The sequence below is a fragment of the Plectrocnemia conspersa genome, unplaced genomic scaffold (genome assembly GCF_051122295.1).
Source record: "Plectrocnemia conspersa isolate PC_06_02 unplaced genomic scaffold, ASM5112229v1 ptg000004l, whole genome shotgun sequence".
NCBI classification, from domain to species: Eukaryota; Metazoa; Arthropoda; class Insecta; order Trichoptera; family Polycentropodidae; genus Plectrocnemia; species Plectrocnemia conspersa.
This window is the reverse complement of record NW_028277168.1, coordinates 11,973,900-11,986,169: the sequence shown is the minus strand read 5'-3', so window position 1 is coordinate 11,986,169 and position 12,270 is coordinate 11,973,900. Positions and strand designations below refer to the sequence as shown.

Below are 12,270 nucleotides of genomic sequence, written 5' to 3'. Positions count from 1 at the left end.
GGGTCTTCTTCGCGAGATCGCACTAAAGAGGCACCGAAGCGAGTTTTTTTGTCCATATGTACTAAGATATATTTTTGCCAGGAAAAGAAATAAAAAACAAATTACACATGGCAAATATTAGCTTTACGTGACCTCATATGTTATTATGACATGTCAATTTTATACACCAGCGAAGGTCGTCATTTTAAATTGTACGAGCACTCTCGATCCGACTACTGCAAAACTATAATCAAATTCAAGGGTCCCAACGGCAGAGGCGACCGTGAGGTTACTATTGGTAATCTATAGATTTATCGATTTTTGTTTCCAGTTAGATCGAATCCTTCGCGACTTATTAAAGTTTGTCTTTTAAGCGATTATCAATGTGACTTGTGAGCGAGGTTTTAACAGTCTGAGATTAACCAGAATTTAGTGATTCAGAGAATATTTATTTCGTATGATTGTAAATTCGTAACAAATACATAATATATTGTCTTGCTGGTAATAAATTAAATTAAGCCACAAAATAAATTTTTCAATTCAGTTTTTGGCACTTATCACCTATTTTATTTCTATGTGTGGAATTTTCGCAATCACTATCAGTTTCGTGCACTTTGTTCGCGAGAATCCTCACCGTGTTGTGTGAATCACTGAGCTCCTCTCATACAAAGTTCGCTACGATTTTTTTGTCTCGATATGAGTTTGTTTGGGTTTGTGTATCGCGATAATAAAATCTCAATATTAAATTAATTAGGTCATATCTATGTACGATTGCGACGTCGTCTAGCGATCGTTGTGTTATAAATATAGTAATTGATATTCCGAAGCAATTAATAGCCTGTTGTTGTTTATGTGTTATTGATCGTTGGACGTCTAGTCTAGAAGTTTACATACATTTTTGTTCTGAATCATATTTTTGTTTCTTCATGAATGAGAATTATTATGATCAAGTTCAGTTAATTGCCTAAACAAGACCTCCGCTTATCTTATTACTGATTGATTGTTTCTGTCAGAAAAATCTTATACAATTCACTATGTGTTTATGCTAATGCGTGTAGATGAAATGAAACGCAACGATGAGTTAAAAATGTTCATTCTGAGTTGACATAGTACTGTATTGAATTGTCTCTTGAAGGCTAGCATCATCACTGTGTAAATAAACAAAATTGTAGTATATTGATGTTTAGATACTGAATGGATGTTTAAAACGACTCTATTATATTACATTGTTTTTAGACAGTACTTAGGTAGTTGTTTTTGTATTGTGAAACACCTTAGTTGATATGATCATATTATTGATATTAATTTTAATAAACACCCAACTCTTTTTTTACACGGTGGATACGTTCCATAAAAAATCGTGTTATTTAAAAAAATAACAGTATTGTAGTATAGAAAATCGTTTAAAAAAAGGTAATAATAATAAAAACCAAATAAATAAATTCTAAAAATATTTTTATTAAAATATTATACATAAGTACGTATTTTAATTAAGGAAAAATAATATAATAGTAAAACTTTTTCCATCTTCTCTAAAATATCATTTCGACTATACGATCACTTTTGGAACTGATTTCCGAATAGGATCTTCATTATTTTTAATTATTCTAATAGTTGCTTCGTTCAGACCAAAACCTTTACCCACAGATGTGGAACCTTCGCCTCTCCCAAGATGGTCCAAAATTTTCAACTTATCATCCAAATAAATAGCTCGTCTCTTTCGAATTGGAATTTTTGAGAATCGTATTAGAATAAATAATTCTTTTTTTTTTGGACCGTGTTATTTCAAAATCTCGTATATAAGACTTCTTTAAAACATCATTTTCTTTATTCTTTAACATATACACTGCGATTTCAATGTCAGAAGTCTCGCGCCTGCTTTCTTTTCGGCATCCAAAGCGAGTTATCGACAGCTTAATCTTCCGTTAAAAAGTTCTAAACTTACTTATAACCATTGTGTATATTCTGGGGATATACACAAGCATTTATTTGTTTTTTTAATAAATCTTCCGTTGTAAGCCCAATGCGTTACAATGGAGTAAATCTGTAACAACTGAGTAAGTCAATCAGATATAATGAATAGCTGCAAGCAAGTATTAACCACCAGTCTGGGAATCGGTGACATCTATATTAATAATTATTATGTGTAATATAATTTATAACTGCAGCTGGGGACGGTTTTTTAATAATAGCGCATTTTTTTTAAATAAAAATCTCAGAGTTATTAGTCTGAGACGTTCCGTCCTTAAATGTGTTGTAATAATATATATATATATACATATATTTATAGAATTTAAGAACTCAACTGATTGCTTCTTCGTAACTTCATCAAGCATTATATACATTTCATCGACTAAAACATAGGTTACACGTTCAGTATGGCATCAGTTCAGTCCATATTTGTGGTCCGATTGACGCCAGACTGAACGTGTAACGCGTTGAATAATGGACTGACGAATCGCATTGACAGATATTTAAATATTTTTTTAAATTTTCGTCAGTCTGGTGTGGACTGATCGTGTAATACATGCAGTCGTTGCAAAGAAAGAATTTATATTTTTTGGAACGTCGTTTCAACTTTTTCCAATGGGGGGCAAAAGTTGGCCAGTCAGTGAATGTTTTGTTTTGTCCTAGGAATATTATTATACTAATTCACAACTCCGTACAATATTTCCTTGACCGTATATATCCTTAAATTATCTCTATTTCTATTATTATATACTTTTTATAACTTATGTAATATTAATATTTAATATTTATTGAATATCCATTTTTTCAGTTATACTTATTATTGCCCTATTTTGTAATTTATCTAATTTATTAATGAAAATAACTTTATATATGCTGAACATATTTGCGTTGACCTAGAAATTCTAGATATAATAAGCTGTGAAAATATCATGACGTCTGAGCTCACTGTACGAGCGTTTTCGCTGCTTTGTCGTTGGAGTAAGACGGTACATATTTACTCATTGTTTTATAGCAAATTAAATATTAATTTAAATGAAATATTAACAATATGTGCTCTGTATAAAATTTAAAGCTTGTTCACTGACAACCTAATGACAAAATAAAGTATAATCTGCATTCGAAGAATTTTTCAATTAATTATTCATACTTACGCAACAGCAGACAGACAGTCAGACACCTTACCGGTAATTTTTTTTACTGGTCAAGCGTTTCTCTTGGTCCGTGACGTATGCTCGTGCGTTTATTTGTCTTGATAAATTATTTTTTTACGTTCGATCGAATCTCCACGTTCAAGTTAATCCAAGCAGTCTATTCTGTGCCACCATGGCGTCATTCAATGACGACAATTTTTATTTGTCGTAAATGTCTGCTGACGTTGAACCAAGAGGAATATCTCGGTAGAGGATCTCGTTCCTGATCAAATATTAGTTCACTCATACGTCATGCATTCGCATATTTTCACTTACGAGACGATCCACGTAATCATGTAAATAAAACTGTTAATCATTGCATCTATGCTGGGTTTTCTTTGTGCACAATGCGGTTTCTACTTTATTTTTCAACGCCGCTGCATTACCACGTGTGGTCAGGTGTGTCACTTGAACGGTTTATATCTTAAAGATTGTTAGGTTATGAATATATTATTTGTATAATATATAAATAAAACATTATCGTTAAAGACTGTCAAAACTAAGGTTATGTATTATATATTTATTTTATATAATATATGGTTACTGTATTTTGTTACTGTCCACTTTGAGTGACATAACATATAAGAGGTGTTTTCTATTTGAGTTTATAATGTAATGCATGAGATTCCATTATTTAACTTAATACAATTTAGATTTGTCACAATTACATCAGATATTCTTTCATAGTAGTATATGTATGTACACTATTTTATTGGTTTATGTAGAGAAAGTCTTTAAATTACTGTTTTAAAAATAATATAATCATACAAAGAGTTTTTCTTCCATAACACTAACGTGTATGCTACGCGATGGTGTCACTCTCAACACTCAAACAAAATAAGGAGCGATTTAAATGGGAACTATGTAACTTAAATAAATACTTTGTTCCATAAAACAAGTTTTTGTGCATTTATATAAGGTAAATCTTCGAATTTTTTTTGAAAAGGGTTCGTTGCAGATATTTGTTCATGGGGTGTTCACTGTTCTGATCAATGCACACTCATTTAAATTGTCTTCAACAAAATATATAATATCTATAATTAACATCTCGATGAGTAATATAGTGTGTGTATACTTTATTTAAATTGGGTGCGCGGAAGCAAGTTGTATACATATTATTGCACAACATTTATTTATTAGCTAATAATAAGATTTTATACAAAAATATTACGACTCATAATAAGTGAGAAGCGAATGAAGCATATCTAAATCAAATTTTGACCAATAGGAGAGCGTAAAAAACAATTATCCATCTCAGAAGTCAAAAGCAATAAAATAGTGTCGTCGCAGTGGGAACGCTCGTTACCGAATGTTGCCACTGCAAAGGCACCGACACGATATAATTGCTTTTGACGTGAATTTTTGACTTCTGAGAAGTGATAATTGTTTTTGCGCCCTCCTATTGACCAAAATTCGGTTTGAATACACTTTGACCAATACTCCCATATCAATAAATTTTGAAATAAATAAATCTCTCATATAAATTTTGCTTAATTTTTTGTGCGCTTCGTGGCATTGAAAAAGCGGCCTTAAATTTAATATAAGTGATATTTGAATATATTTTTTTTAGTAAAACGCTTAACAAGAAGTGAGGTCTGGCACATTTTTTGTAAAAAAAAGCCATTGTGAAATTTATTGATTGTTAGCTGTAATAATGATTATAGTTAATAAAATATTTGTCACTGGTTTCAGTTGTTGGTTGTATTTACCTTGTTGTATTACTTGCTTGTAATACTTGCATTGGGTCATTTTGCAACGGAAGATTAAAAATAAATGTAATGATATATTCGCGTGTTTCTTAGATCGCTTAAGGTATGTTTACTTTCGAAGCTATACCTTAATTAAAAATTAACTAATACGTTACTCTGTTATGTAGAATATTTAACCGCGATAATATTTCGCGTCAAAGCCTGCAGTTTTCGCTTGAATCGAAACTTCATAAATGCTAATTTAATAAACCACATTATCCAAAGAAAGCATAATGACTAATTCATGTGCATGTGTTTGTATCATATTAAATATGAGTTAACGTTTTTATCTACCGCAGTTATGCACCGCAGACGTTTGGTTTAGTCATATATGAACATACATATACATATATTTTTTAACTTAAATTTAATTATATTTATATTTTTTATGCAAAACTTAAATTGTATGCATTTTAATTTCAAGACCGGTTATTATGTTGTAACCAGTAGTTGAATATTGACGTTATTATGATGCTATATACGCGCCAGTATATTCTAATTATAGTATGTTTTGTGTTTCTTTTATATAGTTATTATAAAATTTTAATTGGCAGGTTTGCAGTGGAAAATAATATTTTATTTCATTTATCGATACTTTAAAGTTTTATTATTTTATTACACATTTGTCCTTATATGCGCCTCTTTTCCACGTGCTCTATCACTCGCGCTTTACCTTTTTATTGTAAGTTATTATATTTTCCTTTATGAAAGAAAAACGTGATGTTTGTTTGATTTGGTGACATTGTGCATATATGTATATACCCCCATATGTGATTATTTAATTAGCAGCGTCTTTGTTTGCTTCATTTTTTCCATTCATTCGGTCAGATATAGAATATAATAATAACTATGACCTGTCTCCGGTGTTTGCCTTCACTTTGTGTCATTAGTATTTTTTAACATTTTGCGACGGTTGTGCAAACAACCATGAACATCCATTAGACTATATTTTCCTCTCTCATTGGAATTCTCCGTTTATGATATGTATAACATATTTCTAAAACGTATGTCATAACGATGAACTTTAAACTGTAGTTATCAAATATTTTTGTCTCGTCACACTAATGTAAATTCTGAGAATTGGTCCATATATTGATTTTTATAGATTAGGATTCAGTTCTGAGAAAACCACAGATTTGTAGAGCATTTCGAAAGAGGAAAACGCAGTCGCTTAGATGTCAATATTCTTTTGGTGTTTATTGAGCATTTTTCGTATTGTTACTGTCAAACGATGACACTCAACAGCGAAAATATTTATTCAAATATTGGTAATACTCACTGTTGAAACCATCATGTTTTTGAAAATAAAAATAAATTTAATTCACTGCTTATGATAATTAATAATAATTTTACATTTTTGCCAAATCGATTTTAACCTATCACTTGTACTGTCGTAATAGATACATGTATATATGTAAATGATCTTCATTGAAGTTTTTTGTTTGAGTTACATAATACAACTATACTCTGGTTGTTTTAAAAATGTATTACTAGCCTTCCACGGTAGTGTCTCTCATATTTGTTACTTGTGAATGGTAAATTTACTGTGATTTTAAAGACATTATGCTCGAAATAAAATATTTTTTGAATGAGAATATTTTTTCAGAATGTATTCGCGAAATTCACGATTTTATTATCTTTCGTGTATGGTAGTCTGCTTTAGATGTTCCTAAATTCCATCTCTCCAAATATCAACTGATCGTCAATATCTACAGGCCAATATTTTTAGTCAAGTATGCATGCCCAAAGTGCAAACCCAACATTTTTTCTATCCAGCATCCTTTTTTGAATTTACTCTTTCGACGTGGAATAAAATGCTTTCGAATCAATTGGAGGATCATGTTTTTTAAATCGTGGTGTGAAATGTATAGCAGCTGAAACACATTTATAATAGGCTTCAAATGTTAAGGACCGGGAGGAGGAATTGATTAGACGAACCACTTGTAAATTAGTAGCCGTTGTATTGGCTCAGACTTCAGTCCCTTTATCTGTATTTCCTTCCTGTATATATATTTTTAATATGTAACGCATATCCTTTATGACGATCTTTAATGGATTTCACGAGGCAACAGTACCATATTGTTCTCGACATCAAGTATCAAGATAGCATTATCGATTCATCGCATCGTTCACACGGATGATACAAAAATCAATCCCTTGTTTACACTTACTACTTCACTATAAATAAACGTTCATATAGCTAATTACTTAACAGAAAAATAATTGCGTCTCACTCCTATTAAATTATATAATATTAAGTATTTAACACAAAATTAGGGACGTCATTAGGGGGGGGGGCATGCGGGGCACTTGCCCCTCCCTTGAATTTGCTGTGACAACGCTTGGTAACAAGCGTCAAAATATTCGCTCGGGTATTTAACGCTCGATTTCCATTTTATACTACTACCCTGTTCACTCCGTAGTGCGATGGCAAGACGCGTTCTATTCTTATTAAGTATTCTTTTTTGTAGGATAGTGACCAAAATAATGACCATTTTGTATCCTAGTGCCTTTTTGCTAGGAGAGTTGAATTACAATTCATTACATTCTGAGCTGGAAAAAAATTGTGTGGGATGCTGCTCATTTATTTTAGGTGTATACCATTATAGTTCTGTTTTAAATGTTTATTGTATAATGGCCATCATGGCGCATTGGAGAAACCTGTCAATTTATGATAGTTAGATTTGCATTAAAAAAATAAAATAAATTAGCCTTAATTGATTTACTCTTGAGTAAAAAAATATGATAAGGTTATTAATTGTTAAGTCGCTCAAAAATTATATTAAAAATAATATAACTAATAAAAAAAAATTAACTGCCTTTAAACAAATGTTTAATATTAATATACTATGCAGTGTTTCTTTATTGTTTTTATCTGCTCGTTTTATTTACATGTATGTGCGAAAATGATTGTTTTCACGGAAGCTGTTTCATCATCATCAGTGTACGTTTTATTTTTAACGTAAATAATGTATTATATAATATTTATTAGATATGCATACGGGAGGATTCAAAGTTCGCCAGACAGTGATTTAGATTTGACAATCTACGTTTTTATCATAGTATATATTGAAATAGTTTTGTATAAAAGATGATAGTCAAATATCGAATTTTATTTTAATAATATTTTTAAAATTTATTTTGAATTATTTTAGTCACGTTACAGCAGTAGATTTACAATCATAATTAGTTACTTAAGTTACTGTGTAATTGTTGTCGAAGAATTTCAATACAGTATTTTATTACCTTACGACTTTTAAAGATAAAATTTTTCATGGTTGTGTATTATTATTTAGCACTTCGGATTCGAACCGCAGCTAAAAATGCGAATATACAAACGCTGCAAAACACTCTGTTGGCTGAACAAATACGCTAACAGTTACAACAACGTTGTAAATATACAGTGTCTCTCTATGTACATAATATCTAATATTATATTTTCTTGATTATTGGTGCTGAGTATATTTTCTTCAAATTGTTCACACACATGTGTACTCTGCGCCAAAACCGCGGAATGTTCACTCGCCACGTTCGTTACATCACTTATGTCATCCTCGGCACTTGTCTCCTAAACGAAAACGTTACAGACACAATCAGTCGTGAACGATAAGTCGTGAATTTGTTGTGGAAACCCTCGTTTCTTTCAAAGATATATAAACGCCTATCCGGGTCACGGTGGCTCCCGAATGGCCTGATAAGGAAGTGCAGATAAAAACATTTACGATTGCCAGAACGTACATATGTATGCGTGTACTAACTTCTTTTTTGCTTCGTCATATCGCGTTCGGTAGTTCCTTATCTCTTAAACGCTGTCATTTCTCGCTTTTTTATGTCCGTGTGTGTCTTTCCAAATTAATTTACCGTCTGCGCGATAAGGCAACGGCTCTCATAATATTTTTACTAACCCCACTAACTGTCAAATTTCATAGATTATAATTTTCCCTTTGCTATCTCTCGTGACCCCAAACACTCAAAGCCGCTGATTGATCTGTCTGGGAAAGCAAATTTGCGCGAAACAATACAAAACAACGATAAGGACATTTATGCCATTGTAAATTAATCGAAATAGGGTCACGCTGGTTAAGTCGGAAAATCGAGTGACCCTTTATGGCGTGTTACAATCGTGTTTGTAATGCGTTTTCTCAGCGAAATTGTGCAGTAGTTAATTTGTATGTAATTGCATTGTTTTATTGGCCACTTTAGAATTTATCGATCCAGCTTTATGACTTGGTTGTGAATGATTCTTGTTGCAAAATGCGCTATGCATAAGCTGTAGGTCTTTTCATTATATTATGAGGGTAACCACTATAACCAGATGAATCATTATATAATTCAAAAGTAAATGTTATGTAAGGAACGATAAGTTGATAGACCCAATTTGAGGTGGTTGGACTGTGTGAATTGCAAATAATGTGCAAATATGTTAAAATTGATTTAATTTGTAATGGTACATTAATATAATAACAAGAATAGAAAAGGTGTAATATTTATTTTGTGAGATTGTCGATAAGCTATTTTTAACTGATTAAGAATATTCATTCAGAATTCAAAGCAATAGATTGGAAGTTGAATTTAGTAGTGTATTTTTTCAATCTCTATCGATCCTCGACTTTTATCTTCTAGATCCGGTTTTATTTTATTTCTGTGCTACTTTTTTGTTACTGGTGTCTTCTTGAAGATAAATAATTATTTGTTGCCTCACTCATTCATTTAAAAAAGAGCACAAAAAACAAGTTTAGTATAAAAATTATAAATGTTTCTAAAATAAATGATTAAATTTCCAATTCTTATTAGGAATTACTAGTTTTTAATTCATAGACAGTTTAGAAGCGAAAGACGTTAAATATCCGTATAATGTTTTCACTCAGACTATTAGAAATTAAGGGAATAATTCATGCAACGATACATAGAGAATAAATCGTCAAGTTGAACCTTTTTTTTAATTTTTGCAAAATACTATAATTTCTCACGCTCTGAAATAAAAATCAAACAAAATAAATAATAAAAAAAGTATTTTTATTTTTAATTTGTAATATAACTTTTAGCCACTAACTTTATATTATCTACTTTTGACACATGAGTTATTTTTCCTGTCTCTAATCAATTTATGATAAAGCTTCAGAAAGCGTAGGAATAATCTTCTTCCTTGGTAGTTTACTTTTTGTCTCCTTGGTATTATCTTATTTCTCAATTAGCTCACCATCGTTAAAAATTTAGACTTCAGGATCATTTGCATCGCAACTTCACCACTTGTTGATATTGTAAAAGGAAGTAAATCGTGAATTATCAGTTCCGAATTTCATAATGGGTGCGATTTAAAATGGAATTATTTTAAATAAATATTTGTTTCATTACAATAATTAAATAAATATATCTATGTTCAAACAAATAAACTGTGCATTAGCGTTCCGTTGGTGTAGCCAACAATTAGGCGTGATCAGTACTTGGTATCTATTTATATAAATATTTTGTTTCATTGTGCATTAAAATAATACAAAATGAGCATTAAATAAATATGTTTATGTTCAATAAAAAATATAAGATTGAGCAACATTTTATTTGTAGTGTGCAATAAAACGTATGATTTGTGCATTAAAATAAATAAACGGTGCGTTAACTTTCCGTTGGTGTAGTTCTCACAATTTATTTTCGATTGTAATGATTAGAAATGAAAAACAACAGTAACTGCAAATATCTTTCTTTTAAAACAGATTATTTACGCAATGTCAAATTATAAATACAGAAACTCGCTTGCTTCTTTTTCACATAACATAATACTTTTTACACTCACATTGTTTTTAAAATTATATCATAATTAATTGTGTATGAAAAACAATCTATATGTGTTGGTGTATAAGTGAAATGTGCAACAAATGTTATTGACTCTCGGAGTTCAATTATTTCAAAACCAAAACATAACCTTTGGCTTTCTTTACGATACGGGCACATTATACATTAAAAGTTCGTGGAATTCTTCGATTAGCAAGTGATCAACGAGGCAACCTCGTGATGTTTTGTATAAATAAAAAATATATGCCAGTAAAATACCTATAAATAGAATGGAGATAAATTAATTAATTAGTGATAACATTATTTTTTCACGCTAATAAAATATTATTTATTTGCGCGTATACTATCAAATCACGCGAAGCAGCGTGATAGTATTTATGTTGATTTAATTTAGGAAAATACATAGTTTTGATGTAAGCAACAGAAATAATCAATATGAGACTTAAATTGATAAACAAAAATCCTACAGGGCTCTTTCGTCGATGTGTGAAGCCCTACTATGCGATCAAATTTATAGTCAAGGCTCAAAGGGCCCGTTTTGCTGATTATATCTAGTCATTTCCCTCACCAGCGATTGACGTCAGTTTTCCCACATATTATCTATCACTAGAATGTAGTTTTTCTTGAAACTCATGCGGTTTTAAGACTTCATATTATCATTTGCAAAGAGGATGACAAAAAACGCTTCTTTGATTCGACGTAATGACACGTTCTCCGGACGCATACATTTCGGTAACTCGCGAATTGGCAATTGTGTCGTTAGATATCAAACTCGCCCAAGTCACTGATGCAGCATAGTATTATTTCTTAGTTGCAATAACGAGGCAATAGGATTTACATTCAGATTATTATATAATAACATTTTGTTTAGATTTGGCAAACTATGGTAAACATATTGATCCTGAGTTTTAATATCTTGTTCAAATGCTTGTCATGTATATATTAACACGTAGACAAGTTTGAAATCTAGCGACACAATTGTCTCCTTATGAAAATGATACTTAGATGGCGAAGAGAAGTATGAGGTGTTAGCAGCAATATGCTCTAATTGCACTTTGTTTCGATCAGGATGCTTTTGATCCGCACGCGCTTAGATTGATACAATTGTGCCATTTTAGTATCAGTGTGTATATAAATATTTTAGACCCGAGAGGATGGTTTATAACTTGGCTTAAATAGTCGGTCACTAGGTGTCGTAAAATGTTTTCGCTTATAAATTTTCCGTGCGTGAAAATAGGCTTTATTAATTTTCGCCGCTCAGCGAGGCGATAATTTTATAGCGAAGTGAAAATTTACACTTGTCGTGTCGCGTATGTTTTATTAATGTGAAAATATAATATTTATGATATAAAATATAAGATTTCTAATATTTATTTTTTCAACGGCGTAGCGAAAATATTTTACACGCGTTAAAATATTTGTGCCTATTTTTCATTGCTAATTTACCATTCTATAAACGTATAAAACCAGTTATAAATTATTGTTAGCATCAATCAACAGTGAATATTTCCTAATTTTTTCGCAAACTAATTAATCACTTTGAATAAATCATTTTATCATTGTTCATTCATGAAACTCGTTTTGCCGGAACC

The 12,270-nt window shown here is 30.9% G+C and overlaps 1 protein-coding gene across 13 annotated transcripts in view; it reads left to right on the top strand.

The window, feature by feature from the left end:
* Hnf4 (Hepatocyte nuclear factor 4) overlaps positions 1-12,270 on the top strand; it is a 53,857-nt gene that overhangs the window by 24,785 nt on the left and 16,802 nt on the right. The window lies entirely within an intron of this gene.